The sequence below is a fragment of the Camelus bactrianus genome, unplaced genomic scaffold (genome assembly GCF_048773025.1).
Source record: "Camelus bactrianus isolate YW-2024 breed Bactrian camel unplaced genomic scaffold, ASM4877302v1 HiC_scaffold_112, whole genome shotgun sequence".
Classification (NCBI taxonomy): domain Eukaryota; kingdom Metazoa; phylum Chordata; class Mammalia; order Artiodactyla; family Camelidae; genus Camelus; species Camelus bactrianus.
The window spans coordinates 10,001-24,581 of NW_027413878.1; the positions used below are offsets into that span (position 1 = coordinate 10,001).

Genomic DNA, 14,581 nt, shown 5'->3' on the forward strand with positions numbered 1-14,581 from the left:
TTTTGGAGTTCGGTTGACCCTGTTTGGAAGTCTATTCACCTATGGCTATAACTGTTTGTATGAAACAGATAGTAATAGAATCTCAAACCCATCTAAAAGAGAAAGAAAGGAAGGAGAAGGGGGGGAAAAAAAAGTCTCTATTATTTTCTTGCTTCCCTCTGCCACTCTTAATGGTTTAGATGTCTTCTTTTTACAATTTTGTGTTTATTCCGTTTGGAATGAATGGTAGTGATCACCTTTCCGGTGATGAGTGGTCTCATTTTTGTACCATCCTCCTTCTTCTCTATTTAGAGTAGACCTGTTGATGTTTCTTTTAGCATGGGTTCAGTGTTGCTAAACTCTTTTCGTTTTTGCTTGTCTGTGAAGCAAAGTTCTTTACCTCCCCTTCTATTCTAAAGGATAGCTTTGCTGGATAGAGTATCCTAGGCTGCTTCTTTTTGTCTGTTTTGTTTTGTTTTGTTTTGTTTTTCATTCAAGAATTTCAATAGATCTTGCCACTCCCTTCTGGCCTGTAGTGTTTGTGTAGAGAAATCCGCTGAGAGCCTTATGGGGGTTCCCTTGAAACTCACTCTGTTTTTCTCTTGCCTAAAGGCGTTTAGGATCATTGCTTTATCCTTGACTCTGGCCATCTTGATTAGCCTATGTCTTGGTGTGGGCCTGTTTGAGTTCTTTCTGTTGGGTACCCTCTGAGCCTCCTGGACTTGGATATCTGATTCCTTCTTTAGATTTGGGAAATTTTCAGTCATGCTTTCTTCGAATATCTTTTCGGTCCCCTTGGTTCTTTCTTCCCCTTCTGGAACCCCTATTGTGCGTAGATGGGCACGCTTTCGAGGGTCCCTTAGGTCCCTAAGATGGTTTTCGTTGTTCTTTATTGGTTTTTCTCTCAGCTGTTCTGATTGGGTTCTTTCTGTTGTCCTGCCTTCTAGGCCACTTATTCGTTCCTCTGCGTGATCTAGCCTGCTTTGGACAGCCTTTAGACCAGTTCTCATTTCAGCCAATGAGTGGACCAGTTCTCCTTGACTCTTCTTTATAGCTTCGATTTCGTTTTTGACGTATAGTATATCTCTCAACACTATCTCTTGGAGTTCCTTCAGGACTTGGATCACTCCTTTTTGGAAATCTTGATCGAGCAGGCCATCCATGTCTATTTCATGGATCGTGCTTTCAGGGAATTTCTCTGGCTCTTTTAATTGGGAGTGGTTCCTCTGCTTCTTCATAATGCTCCTATCTCTCTGGCACTGTGGCTTAAGGAGTATCAGTTATCTATTGGTGTCCTTAAGGAGTTTATGTATTTATCGAAAGCCTAGGCAGGCATAAAACTTTAAAAGAGAGAGGGGGATAGGGGGAGAGAGAGAGAGACAGAGACAGAGACAGAGGGGGAGAGGGAGAGAGGGGGTGGGGGCAGGATGTTAAAAGAATGGAGAAAAAAAGGTTTGAAAACAGTGTACGATCAATAATAGAAGAGCAAGTTGAAGCAGAATAGCAATTGAGCTGAGACGTCTTCTAAAAGCCTTTAAAAACAAATAGAAAAGATCAGAAAATAATATACAGTTGTTTCAAAAGTAAATTTTTAAAAGGTAATCGGAAATAGAACAGATTTTAACAAAAGATAAAACAGAGGATTTTAAAAGACGGGAGAAAGAAAAGGTTTGAAGACAGTGTGTAATCATGAATAGAAGAGTAAGTGGAAGCAGAATAGCGATCGAGTTGAGACGTCTTTTAATAACCTTAATAAAAAGGAGGAAAAAAATCGAGAAACAATATTTGAAACCTGTGAATAACCAGTAACAGGAGATCAAAACCAAGAGAATGAAAAAGGGAAGGGGGTGGATGTTTAAAAATAATAATAATGAAAAGACTTGAAATGAAACATTTAAAAGGGATTAAAACCGTAAACGTATACGACTGTTCAAAAGTAAAGGTTAAAAAGGTAACAGAAGGTAAAACCGATGTAAAAGAGATTAAAAAAGAAAAAGGAAAAGAAAAAAAAAAAGAGGAAAAAAAAAAAAAAAAAAAAGGATGTGTTCTCCTGGAGACGGTGCGCTCTTAACGGTTTCACCGAGAAGTCTATCTGTCGTCGCCCTGTTTCGTGAACTCAGCTTGCTGTTTCCGCGGGCCCTCTGTCGGCGCCCTCGTCTGTGCTGCCCTCGGTGCCTGTGGGCAAGTAGATCGCGCCCCCTCCTGGCACCGCGGTCGGATGCTGCGTTCCTGCCGGGAAGGAGGGAGGGTGGCTGGCCGCCTGCCCTCTCCCGGCGCCGGTCGCTCCGCTGCTCTGTGCGGCTGTGTGCTCCGCCTCGGGTCGGCGCTCCTCTCCGTAGGTGGGCTCGGGGAAGACGGTGGAACCGCCCCGCCCCTGCTGCATTCCAAAACTCGGCTCCTTCTTAGTCTTGGTGGCGCGAGTTCTCTGAGGTACCGGGGCAGATATATAATATCTGCCTCAGGCTGAAAACGAGTCTCAGTCCTGCCTAGGAGGTTGCAGAGCCCCCGGGTGCGGATTCGAGTCTCGGCCCCGCCCCCGCTCCCGCCCCCGCCCGCGCGCTGCGCGCCGCGCGCCAGGGGCTATGGCGGCTGTGGCTGCGCCCCGCCTCTCTTCTCGCGAGAAGGGCCGGTGATGGCGCCGCGGGTCTGAGGAGATGGAGGCTACGGCGCCCCTCTCCCCAGGGCACACCGGCCGTGTTGCTTTGCCTTTCTTTCCCCGTAATGGACGGGTTGGGGGGGCGGGTTGTTCTGCTCTGTATCCCCTCCTGGCCACGGCGCGTGGTGCCGCCGCCACGGTCCTCTGCCCGGCTCGTGCGGCCTGTCCCGGCCCCCGGCTGCCGGCCTGCGACTCGGGCTGGGTGTCGCGGGGACCCTCTGTGCCCGTTTCACTTGGATAGGTCGGTCAAGGGGCGCTCCGGGCAGCTCTGAGACTCGGAGGCTCCCCCACCGTCCCGTCGGCCTCTCCGTTGGAGACGGGGAGGTCTGGCGAACGAGACCTATTCCTCCTCTGCCGGTCCCTCCCGCACTGTTTTGCTTTTGACTCTTTCTTTTCTCCTTTTCTCCTACCAGATTTTGGGCGTCTTTGTCTTTCGAAGAGGGCGGTGTTCTGTCGGAGTTCCGCAGGTGGTCTGATTGGCCGAGTGGGTCCGTCGATGTGAGTTTTGGTGTATTTGTGGGAGAGGGTGAGCTACGAGCGTCCTTCTACTCCGCCGTCTTGCTTCTTCTCGGGTTATTTTTGAAGAGTAGGTGCTGGGGATTGAACCCTGGACCTTTATTTTTTGCATGCTAAGCATGGGCTGTACTGCCTGATCTCTAGACCCTCCCCACCGCAACCCCCCCCTTTCCCACCGCCTCCATAGTACTCGATGAATCTCCTACCTAGATATCTATGCTTCCTTGGAATAGGGCCGTCGTTTTCTTCATCGGATTGATGCACGTCTGTGGATTCGTCTCGTTTCTCTCCACTGCGGTGGGTGGCATCGGGGCGTGGGGTGGGGTGGGGTGGAGTGGCGTGGGCTGGGAACAGTTCTTCACGTGTAGAGGTGGAGCGGAGCGATGAGGATGGTGACTGTTTCCCCGAGTGCTCGCGCCGGGTGATGGAGGCCTGTGGTCTGACTTGGAAGAGGACTCGGGTGACCAGAACAGAGCCCGTGTGGGGTCGTTGTGGAGGGAGGAACTCCACCCCCCCCCCAGCCCCAGCCAAGGCACTCGTACCTCATCGAGGGACGGTCGGCCGAAAACAAACGAAAGCTGTCAGAGGTTTGGGGGTGGGGGTGAAGGGGTGGGTGTGTGTGTGTGTGTGTGTGTGTGTGTGTGTGTGTGTGTGTGTGTGTGTGTGTGTGTGTGTGTGTGTCTGTGTCTGTGTGGTGTGTGTGGTGTGTGTGTGTGGTGTGTGTGTGGTGTGTGTGTGTCCCCGTTCCCCGTACCACGGTCTCTGGTCGAGGCCCCCCCGAGCGGAGAAACGCACGCCAGGCCGTCCGTGCTCCTGGTTGTCCGGCCGCGTGTCCCTGCCACCCAGAGATCCCGAACCGTCCCGCTCGCTCCCCTGCCATGTGCCATGTGCCACCTGCCTGTCGGCCGGGCGCTATTTTAGACCCTGCGAAGAAGTCGACCGGACGGCCGGGCCGGGCCGGGCCGGGCCGGGCCGAGCCGAGCCGAGCCGAGCCGATCTGAGCCGAGCCCGTCCAGGCTGGGGTGGGTGGTGCTGGGTTCAGAGGAGTGGGGTACAAGCGGGAGGCGGGCGTCGATGGAGGGGAGGGGGAGGGGGAGGGGGAAGGGAGAGGAAAGGGGAGGGGAGGGGGAGCAGGGATGACGATGGTCTGGGGCTTGGCGTGTGGGGTGGGGGTGGGAGGGATGGTAGCCATCCTATGACTTTCTCTCCCTACCCCGCCTTTTGCAAGTCTGTTAGAGTGACAAGGTGGTGCTGGTTTCTGGCTGGTGCACACCATAGTGATTCTGTTCTTCTTTTTCCTGGTCTTTTTCAGGAACCCTCGTCCCGAGGGACTGAATCTAGTGCCCTGTGCTGCGCGGTACGACCTAGGGGTCGAATCTGCCAGGAGAGGACTTACAAGGATTTGGAGGATCCTGGAAAACTGCTACCATCCAGAATCCTACATGGATGTTCAAGATCTTGTGGATGGACGGACGGACGGAAGACGGATCGAATGGAGGCCCCGCCCCATCCCCTGGACCCCTTGGCCCAGGAGGATCGTGATGGGTCTGGAAAGGACTCTTCCGACGAGGGTCTCGGGATGGACTTTCTCGGTCTGCGGAAGGTGTTTCTGCACAAAGAGGAAGAGAGGGGCGTTCTCGGCCAGAGAGCCCGAACCGCCTCCTTTCAGGGATCCGCTCCAGTCAGGGTTGGGGTCGGGGTCAGAACGCAGCCACCGACAGCTCCCCTCCCTCGTCTTGGCTCTCCAACTTGGGAAACCCTCCTCCCTGCCCCCTCACCCATCTTCTCGTCAGCCGGCCTCCAGCTTCCCCGTGCCAACCACCTCTCTCATGCTGCCGGACTTTCCTCCTCCTTGGGCTGCCAGGAAGCTCTCCCGCTCCTCCACGTGCTTTGGCTTGGAATCCCTGACAAACACAAGCGGTGCTGGTGGGCGGGGCCGTGGGCGGTGGCAGAAGGACTCCCTTCATCTTATGGGAGCGATTTTTATCTCCATAGAGGTGGCGATTGAGAAAACACATAAAATCACTCAGAAGAATACCCATGTGTAGTATCCCTGACCTAGATCCGTGTCTGTCTGTCTGTCTGTCTGTCTGTCTGTCTGTCTCTCTCTCTCTCTCTCTCTCTCTCTCTCTCTCTCTCTCTCTGCCTCTCTCTCCATTTCGCTATTCTCTGTGTGTGTGTGTGCGCGCGCGCGCATGCGTGTCTGTCTGTCTCCCTTGTCTCTCTTTCCTCTCCTCTCCCCTCCTCTCCTCTTCCCTGTTCTCCCCCCTTCCCCCTCACCCCTCCACTCCTCTCTTCTCCCCTCCACTCCTCTCCTCTCCCTCTTCTCCTCTCCCCTCGCCTCTTCTCATTTCCCCTCCCCTCCCCTCTTTTCCCTCCTCTCCTTTCCTGTCCTCTCCCCTTTTATCCCTCCTCTCCTCTGCTCTTTCTCTCTCTCTCTCTCTCTCTCTCTCTCTCTCCCCCTCCCTCTCTCCCTCTCCCCCCCCTTCACTTCCCTCCCTCCTCCCTACCCCCCCAACCCCTACCTTCACAGGGCCTCATAGATTGCAATCGGTTTCCATGAAATGTGATGAAGAGGGAATGAATTTTAGAATGATATCCCCATGCCATCGAATCCTTCTTCCCCAGGGATAGCGACTTATTTGTGGTCGTGTTTGTTTTTGTTTTTCTTGTTGTTGTTTTGGGGCGCATCGAGGGCGCAGGAGGCGTTGGGAGTGAGGGTGATGTTTCTCTTTCTGTCTGTCTCCTCCTTAGGACGGATTTTAAGAGGAGGGAGGACTCACAGAAATCTACCATCTTGTCTCGTACTGCAGCTGTGTTTGAGCTTCCTATACGATCTGGGCGGAACACTCCCCACCCTCACCTCAAGCCGCCATTGCCGCCCCCTCAGCCCCCTGCACCCCCGTCCAGTCCCACACTTGGGGCGGTGGTTGGGCATGGGGGGATGTTGGCGGGGTGGTGGTTGGTGGGGGGTGGGGTGGTGGAGGAAACCAGAAAACAGACCACTGTGGCACGTGGGTGACTGGGGCTTCAGGGTGAAGGAGGATGAATAAAATGGCCGGAATTAGGCTAACGGATTATTGCTTCTTTTTTTGGCGGGGGGGGGGGAGGATCATTAGGTCATTCATTCATTCATTCATTCACTCATTCATTTGCTGGGGGGGGGGTGTCATTCGGTTTCTTATGCTCGCCCTGAAAACGGTCAACTGTCCTGACTGACTGGTTGCTGCTCACGGTTCCAGGCCTGTTGTTGAAACTGGAAGCTATCGATCTTACTGTTTCTACTGTATTTCACTCATTGAAAGTCATCATCATGCTGGGTCTCTGAGTCTTTCTCCGAGGAGAAGGTCGGTCACGGGACTAATGACCTGACAAAATAGCCTGAGTGACCAAGAAGGCCACACCTTGAGTGCTTATGAGATAACGAGATCTAACCACCAGCCTCTATAGAATGGGTCACCTGGAGGCATCGTGACACCATTCTGAGTCTTCTGATGAGAAAACGATTCTGTGGATGGTGATCGATGCCCGATTGTTTGAGCTATGGCTCTAGAACCACCCCACCCACTCCATCCCCAAGGTGGGTACACAGTTTTGAAGACGCTAGCCTGCTGTGAATCCCCTTTGCCCGGCAGAGCGATAAAATGGCCTCTTTGCTTCTAAGCTCCGAGACCTTGTCTCTGGATTCTTGGGCTCGTCGGGGACGGGGGCCGATCTTTTGGCAACAAGCGTGCTTCAGAAACAGCGGATGCCCGAGAAGGACACTCTGCCTCTCCCTCTTCTTCCGGGCCTGAAATGGGGAGGAAAAAAACATCGCTTCCCCTGGAAGCTGGAGTCCGGAACCCGCCATCCGGAGGGACTTCTGGCTTGGCCTTCTCCTGGGGTGGGGGGGGGAGGGCACGCCACTGCACGTGTTCTTTGTCAACTCCCTGTTTCTCTCTTCTCGAGTTATCTCTTTGGGACGGCTCCCACACTGGGTGAAAACAGACAGACAGGCTGGTATGTCTCCCTACCCCACCCTTCGCCCCCAAATGACTGATCTCCTGTCCCATCAGAATCACCACTTGTTTTCCAACGTGGCTTTCTTGGATCCTGGAGGACTTGTAAAGGAAAAGCCCAGCTGGGCTAACAAGCTAAAGTCACAAATCTAAGTGTGATAAGTGTCCGTTTACTGATCTAAGTTCTGCTGGGCTAACTCGTAAATCTGAAGTTTAGTGTCAGTTTACTGGGCTAACAAGCTAACTCGTAAATCCAAGCTCAACAAGTGTCAGTAACGTGATCTGTTCCAAATTGATAAGCTCCAGTGTACTGATCCTTTGCTTTTTGTTGTTTGAGCCTTATTGGCGAATAGACCCATATTTGTAATTAACCCTATGAAACCTCATGTGCACGTCTTGGAGGTGCTCAGAGCTTCGGAGCAGAAGCCCCTCTGAGCCCGCCGGCGTAATAAATCTGAGTACTCCAACCCTCCGAGAGGTGCTTGTTTCTTGGCTGGCCTGTCATTTCCGTAACAGACTGATATCAACTTAGAGCCAAGATGGGCGCAGAACTGAAGGAGCTTCTCGGCTGGCCTAAGAAGCCTGTCGTCGTGATGTGGGAGGCATTCTTTACGAGGGACCTATCTGATTAAGTGCTTGACCGCCTTTTGGACTTTGAACCAACTTGGAGATAGGAACTAGGATGAGAGGGCACCCGAAATAGCTCAGCAAACTCTTCTCCATCCTTAGAAGACAGACAGACAGACAGACAGACAGACAGACAGACAGACAGACAGAGTGTGTGTGTGTGTGTGTGTGTGTGTGTGCGCGCGCGCGTGTTTGTGCGCGTGCGGGGGTGTGGGAGAGGGAGGAGATGACGTCAGCGTACTGGACACTGTTTCAGTGACATGGGGAGTGCTGTCAACTAGGAAGGAACGTCATGTATTCTTCAGCCTTGTGTCTGTACAGGTGGGTACACTCAGGGTTCCAGAAAGGATGGGATATTCCTGGCAGTCGTCTACTGCCCTGGCATCGAGGGCTGGCTGGCTGGCTGGCTGGCTGTCATCCAAAGTGGAGGCTCTCGTGAAAGGGACGGAACCGAGTCCCGAGGAGATGCCTCCTTCACTGACTTTCATGCAAACACAGTGGACCACAGCCTCCGGAAAGAGGGTGGGTGGCACACGTGGCCCCAGTCTGTTCTGTCCATTCGGCAAATGGCCTGGGTTAGGGGAAACCCAGCATGGCGACCATCCGACAGGCCGACCCACCGACCCACGGACGTTCTCGGTTTCTCCCAGCTTCCTGGATGACCTCCCCCACCCACCCCCACCCCACCCGCATTCCTTCACCCACCGTGGTGTCTGGTGTCAGGGCACTTGGAAGATGACTCCCATTGTTCAATAGACAGGGGCAGGAAGATTCCTATAGGACCGCAAAAACAGTCAACTGGCCATACATACATACATACATACATACAAACTTTTTGTCCCCAGAGGCCTCAGACCTCCTCTCTCTGGACACGCTGAACCCCAGTAACTGGCCCCCATTCAACTGCCACATAGTAGGGGTCATCCAGACGTTCTTGGGATGGTAGGTATGACTTCCAAAGGGGTTGAAGCCTTCCTTCCCCCGCTGCAAGCCTGATGCCATCAGCATGGCCAGGACACTGCTACAAACAAACAAACAAACAAACAAACAAATAAACAAACAAACAAACAAACACACACACACACACCACCACCACCACCACCACCACCAACAACAACAACAACAACAACGACAACAAAAGACAAACACATGCGTATGTGACTTGGGGACATACTTTCCGCAGCCTCCAGGGACGAAGGCACTCGCTTCGCTGGGTAAATCCTACGAGGCTTCACTAAAGCGCTTGCCAACTTACTTCTCAGAAAGATCGATCTCTGCCCCCATCACCCGCCATCATCAGGCAAGGTCGTCAGAATCCATGGGAGATATAGACTAGAAGAAGAAGTAGAGGAAGGAGGAGGAGGAGGTGGAGGAGGAGAATCAGTGACATGAGGTGTGTACGACTTCTTGTCTCCAAGAGGATTGAGTTTTAAATTTTTTTCTTTTCAGATACAAGGGAAAATAAACTTCTGTTTTTTCCCCTTCCTTCCCTTTTAGAGGCGGACACCCACATGGTAACTATCATACCTCTGTCAGCAGAATGGAATCCTTTCTCTTTTTCTCCCTCCCTGACCCTTCTGGGATTCAGAAATCCTCCGTGAGGATTTTTCTATTCTTGGCAGCAGAGTTATTAGCATCATTGACTTGCAGGCAAAAACTTAGGTTTCCATTAAACTGGGATAGACATGCATGGATAAGAGATACTAGTGCTACTCGTTTTCCTTAGGGTTCCCCTGTGTCTGTGGGGGGTGTGTGTGTGTGTGTGTGTGTGTGTGTGTGTGTGTGTGTGTGTGTGTGTGTGTGTGTCTGTGTGTCTGTGTGTCTGTGTGTCTGTGTCTGTGTCTGTCTGCCTGCCTGCCTGCCTGCCTGCCTGCCTGCCTGCCTGCCTGTTTATTGTAGGAACTCTCTGTCAATGGAAGTATAGTTGACTTACAATGTTGTGTTCATTTATGACGTACGGCATAGTGATTCACTTATTCACACACACACACACACACACACACACACACACACACACACACACACACGTATACTTTTTCAGGATAGGTTATTACAAGCTATTGAACATAGTTCCCTGTGCTAGACAGTAGGACCTACTTGTGTACCTAGTTTGTATAGGGTGGTTTATATCTGCTAATCCCAAACTCCTGATTTATCCCTCTGCCCTCCCCCGTTCCTCCACCCTACCCTGTCCCCTGTGTTAACCATCGGTTTCTTTTCCATGTCTGCGAGTCCAGTCTGTTTCTGGTTTGTAAATAGGTTCCTTGGAGTCTTTTTAAAATGGAGTTATTTATGTATGGATGGGTGTCTTGACTTACTTTCAGATCCCACCTAGAAGTGATGGCATAGGATATCTGTCTTCCTCTGGGTGACTGACATCACTAAAGCTACGGAACGCTTCACGTATGTGCGTGTGTCGTCCACGTTCAGGGGCCGTGCTGATCTTCACTGGATGGTTCCCGTGTTAGTCGATGTGCTGTGGCAGCAAGCGCTTGCCTTAGGGTTTTTGTCTCAACCTGAAAGCCGGCCCGGAGACTGAAGGTCTTCTAGTTGCCTCCACTATCTGCCTAGGACCATCTCCACGAACGTTTCCCATTTTCTCTCACCCTTTTGTCTTGGCATCATTGAGTACTAAAATGCTCCGTCTCCTGAAGCCCTGCAGACTGAAGCTGGACAACGGGAGGTAAACGTCAGAGAAATGGCCACAACAGCTCCTGTGGAAACCATCCTAGGGCCTGTTTTTGGAGGAGCCGCTCAGAGAGTTGAGCCGAACACCCCAGGACATCATCAGAGGCATTTCAAACTGCTCGAGCCGTTTCGATGACCCCGATGTGTGGAAATCTCCTACCAGACTGACCCCCTACTCCCGGCCCTGAATCTGGTTTCTCATCTGCTCCAATGATTAACCTTTTTGCTGTACTTTGGTTTTCCACACAAGTGCCTCTTAGGCGATACCTGACTGCTTGCTCCCTAGGCCTAGCTTCAGAAGCCCATCGACACCACCGCCTCCTGAGACGAGATACTACAACTGTTTCCTTGAACAGACCTGTTCTCAGAACTAAGAAACTGGGTCCATGAAACGCAGGCCCTCTAGGAAACTATTCCCTCCCTCCTGCCCCCACACCACGCGCACGCACGCACGCACGCATGGACGCACATGCACAGTCAACAGCCCAGCTTTTAATGTGTAAAACTTCCAGGGAAGTTACAGAATAGGGAAATGTTGGGGTCCAGAGTAGGCTGCCCCAAAATGTGCCCGATGGACTATGCTGAATGAAAGGGACTTCACAACTGGCCAAGGGGGAGGGTATAGGTCAGTGGTAGAGTGTGTGCTTAGCAAGCAAGCACAAGGTCCTGGGTTTAATCCCCAGTACCTCCGGTCAAAAATAAATACATAAAATCGAATTCCTCTCCCCGCCCCCCCCCCAAAGTATACACTGCTGTATGTCAACTCTGTCTCAATAAAACTGGAAGAAAAAAAGGAAAAAAAAAAAAAGATTTAACAAAAGAAAGAAAGAAACAAACAAAGAACTGCCCGAGGCAAGAGGAACACTCTGGCCCTCCTTTCTGCCTCCCTGGAAGCAGGGGAAAAAGAATTTTGTTTTTTTAAAGTCTCCCATCCCAGAGGAATCTATCAAGTCAGAGGTCTGCTTCCATGCCCTTCCATGATTCTCAAACGGTGTAGTGGGGTTTACCCAGATTAGGAAAAGGAGGGGACTCCTTTGGCCTGAGACCAGGCGAGATTCTCCCCCTCCCTCCCGCCTCCCTCCGTGCAGTTGGGACGGGGTGGCCTAAGGGTGGGGAAATTGAAACCAAAGAACAAAAGCCGTTCAACAGAGAGGAGCCGGAGGCCAAGTCAAAGGCTCTGACCTGAGCACAGAGCTTTCTGCATTTGAATGAAGCGATTGAACGAGGCCCTGCCGAATGGATCCTCCTGACGTCCCCGCCCCCGCTTCCAGGAGACAGTCAGTCGATTTGGGACCGATCGGTGGAGAAGGCCTGGGAGGCGGCGGCGGCGGCGGTGGCGGCGGCGGCGGCGGAAGCAGCGGCGGGGGCGGGGGGGGGTGGAGCGCGGGCGGGGGCGGGACCAACGGTCGCTCCAACTCTGCCTGCCTGCCTGTCTGCCTGCCTGCCTGCCTGCCTGCCTGCCTGCCTGCCTGCCTGCCTGCCTGCCTGCGGGGCTGAGGCCTGAGGGCCACGCTGGTTCCTGCCACTCAGGGAAACTTCTGCAGGTGTTGCCGAAAGATCGCCCTCCCCCACCCCGTCCCTGACGAGCCAAATAACCCAGAGACAGGGTCTTAGAGTTTAGAAGAAAAGAGGCAGCTTGATTGCTTTGCTGGGCAAAGGGGACTCACAGCAGGCTAGTGCCCTCCAAACTGTGAACCCGTCTTGGGGTTGGGGTTTCATGCTTCTGTGGACGAACAGGTTGGAGCATGAAAGGGAATCACAACAGGCGGGAGCACAAAAGGTGCTCATGATCAACAAGGGTCTCTGATGAAACTTCCTCCTAAATCTGGATGAGTGTCTGATAACATGGGACCTCCTGGTGGTCTAGTAGGTCATCAGCCCGTGACCTTCTTTATCTGGTCAGACTCACCCGGCGGCACCAGCGCCACGGAGGAACTCGGGGTGGGGGGTGGGGGGTGGGAGGGGGCTGGTCGTTCTCCTGAGCTTATCCTCCCGTGACTCCCTTCCTGGGGAAAGACTCAGACGCCAAACATGATTGTCAAGTTGAACGATCAGAGGAAGGTCAAATCAAACAGTTAGAATCGACAACTTTAGCTGTTTTTAACAGTGGGCCTGGAGCTGGGAGCGGTGTCTGGTCAGTCGAGTTTGCTGATGGTTCTAAAAGCAAGCAGTAAGCATAAAGCCAAAAATTGGCTTAGCCTAAGTGCGGCCACTTCATGATTCCTCCTTCACTGGGGGCTGAGGCGTGGGGGAGGGCGGGGGTGGGGGACAGGACTGAGGTGGCGGCGAACTTCTCCGTGAATGCTCGGAGCCGAACTGCTCTCTGGGCCTAGGTCTGAAAAAGGCCTGAGTCTCAGCTATGTCAGATTCTCTCTCTTTCTGGGCACATGGACTGACTCGCCCCGCATCCTCCCATCCTGTCAGACCCTTTGGACACACACCTCCACCTGAAGAGTTCTTTGGCCTCGTCCAGAAAAAACAAACACACGCACGAACAAAACCAAACGAGCACACAGAAACCCTGCTGATCTCCTTGGACCCCATTCACTTCGGAGAGTCCCTCTCGTAGAAATCCCCTCTGCTCGATGATTTCACCACAGCCGCCTCCCTTTCTCCGGCACAGTGACCCCCCACCCCCACCCCTGCGTGGGCCCTGTCCCTCTACCTATCAAAAACCAAACCCCAGGAGAAAAGAAAATCAGAATGCTGTTTTGAGCCACTGGATCTGTGAAAGGAACCAAACAGAAAGCTGAAATAACCAAACCAGCCGAACACCAAAAGCGAACAGACAGATACCCCAGAAAGAAGGGCACGCCGACCCTTGCCCCTTTCCTTCCTGGAATCAGGACATAACATAGATCTACACCCCACCCCCCACCCCACCCTCCCCAGATGTCTTCTTTATGCCGGAACGAGAGTGACGTTCTTATTGTCAACGGTGCTGTTATGGAAATGACAGGCCGGCCAAGAAACAAGCACCACTCGGAGGGTTGGAGTACTCAGATTTATTACGCCGGCGGGCTCAGAGGGGCTTCTGCTCCTAAGCCTTGAGCACCTCCAAGACGTGCACGTGAGGTTTTATAGGGTTAAGTACCAGCTTGGGGTATTCGGCCAATAGGCACGCAATAGCTTTAGCAACATCATTATCACGAAAGTAGAGGCAGTGAGGCAGCAAACCAACATTTCAAGGCCAGATATGTCTCTTTGAAAATCCAGCTGGCTAGCAAAATATGAACAGGGAATCAGCAAACCGGCACTTATTAATTTAGATTTACGAGTTAGCCCAGCAGAACTCAGATCAGTAATCCGACACTTGTTACACTTAGATTTGCGACTTAGCTTGTTATCCCAGCTGGGCTTTTCCTTCACAGTGTAAAGCGGAGAAGGAGAGAATTCTGTACAAACAGACCTCGATGAAAAGAATCCTCACCCTCTTTTAGGCCCCCACCTCAACACACGTGCGCGCACACGCGCGCACACACACACACACACACACACACATGCATGCACGCACGCGCGCGTATAGTTACTCCTGTTCTCTCTCTTTCTCTCTCCCTCTTCCTTTCTTACTGATTTTTTAAAAATGTTTACTGATAACACAGAAAATAATTGCTTAAATGTTGTCCAGGAATGATATTCATTTTTGAAAACATGATATATATTGTAAAGGATTTGGGCTCCCTTAGAAAAAATCCCAGTCCAGGCACGATTGTATAGCACCTCCTTTCACTTTCAAGTGTCTCATTTCAGACAATAAAGTAGCCAGTCATCTTCCTTGTGCATGACCTTTGTAACTGGCACAAGTCAAACGGCACAAAATTCAGACCCAATCTCCTGATCCATATGATTCTCATATTCTTTTTTTTTTTTTTTTTTTTTAGCGAGTCCAGAAGCTATGGGTCTGTGCCAACCACCCGTGGCTGTTCACTATCCAGCATTTCTTCCATTATCTTTATGTTGTCCTGTTTCTTGGAAGTATTAGTGCAGCTACTTTTCCCGATGGTCTGTCTCTGTCTCTGTCTCTCACTCTTTTCTCCTTCTTTTTTTTTGGGGGGGGGAGGAGGGGGATGGTTTGATTAGGTTATTTATTTATTTTAATGGTGGTTCTGGGGATTGA

The 14,581-nt window shown here is 52.0% G+C and overlaps 1 long non-coding RNA gene and 1 other non-coding gene across 2 annotated transcripts; both read right to left on the reverse strand.

Moving 5' to 3' along the window:
* Positions 1–8,054: 8,054 nt before the first annotated feature.
* On the reverse strand, positions 8,055–12,632 carry LOC141576509 (uncharacterized). The gene is made up of 2 exons (XR_012504940.1): positions 11,647–12,632; positions 8,055–10,445 (listed from the first exon to the last, which is right to left on the reverse strand). It is a non-coding gene; the product is annotated as an uncharacterized LOC141576509 (long non-coding RNA).
* LOC141576511 (U6 spliceosomal RNA) lies at positions 10,160–10,268 on the reverse strand. The gene has a single exon (XR_012504942.1). It is a non-coding gene; the product is annotated as a U6 spliceosomal RNA (small nuclear RNA).
* Positions 12,633–14,581: the final 1,949 nt, after the last annotated feature.